Genomic DNA, 1,176 nt, shown 5'->3' with positions numbered 1-1,176 from the left:
AATTTTACAGAGAAACAACAAAATTATGCATTTAATGAAAATAATACAGCATGCTATTAACAATTAACAGAAGAAGTAAAATAGGGTTCATAATCCTTACCTTTGAAGAAACCAATCTTCATGTGAAATCCTTCGAATACCAATTGGGCACAACCACAAAAATAACCTCGGTATTCTCTGGATGAGAATCTAGGAGGAGTGGTGCCCTGGCTAATTTGGTTTTTAGGAGGAAGGGGTTGAGAGAGGATGAGGAGGGAAGATTGGCTTCTTTCACATAACGTTTTTGTATCAAGAGAAAAACTCTGTATCCAATTTTCACAAAACTGCACAAAATGAGCAATAACCCCCACTTTCAAGTTTGAGAGAGTACAAGGTGGGGAGGGAGTTATAACTCCCTCCCATAATTAATTTTTCTAAAAGTTAAAAAAATAATTAATAAAAAATTTAGTGTATATATATGATAACTACCTTATCATATATATATAAACCTATAGTTTTCTTTCTCTCACCAATGACATTTAATGTAAATCACATTTACATTAAATTTAACAATATGAATCCAATTTATATAATTAATATTTCAATCATATTCGAATATTTGTTTTCTCTCATTAATATTATAATGTATCAAATATATTCTAGTAATTATATCATATATAATTAAAATTTAATTAATTATATCATATATAATTAATTCTTCAATTAATTTGAATAATTTAAATTAATCCAAAAACTGCTTCTCATTAAATTCCGTTGAGCTATTGAGGGACCTCATGGACCTATAGCTTGAAGCTCCAACAATACGTGAATAATTAATAAACTCTTTAAAAAAATTATTCATTATCTGTTGACTTACGGGCACGCTACTAAAAGACTGTCAGCTGCACTTTTTGTACTATAGATATATTTCTGTGTCTATTGAAATAAACCAATTAATAGTACGATGACCCTTCACAAATTGCTCATAAGTACAGCTAGGCCAAAATTACCGTTTTGCCCCTATAGTAACATCTAACTCCTTAAGTACCATTGATTCCTCTAATGAACAATAAATCATAGTCCAACTATGACTAAATCCCTCTTGGGCCAGGAGAGAGTGTGACGCCACATTGTTCAAGCTCCGAAATCAGCCATTAAGGGAGCAATTTATCTACTTACCCCGACATTAGGGAAGGA

The sequence above is a fragment of the Benincasa hispida genome, chromosome 10 (assembly GCF_009727055.1).
Source record: "Benincasa hispida cultivar B227 chromosome 10, ASM972705v1, whole genome shotgun sequence".
Classification (NCBI taxonomy): Eukaryota; Viridiplantae; Streptophyta; class Magnoliopsida; order Cucurbitales; family Cucurbitaceae; genus Benincasa; species Benincasa hispida.
The sequence above is the reverse complement of the archived record's forward strand: the minus strand, read 5'-3'. Positions refer to the sequence as shown.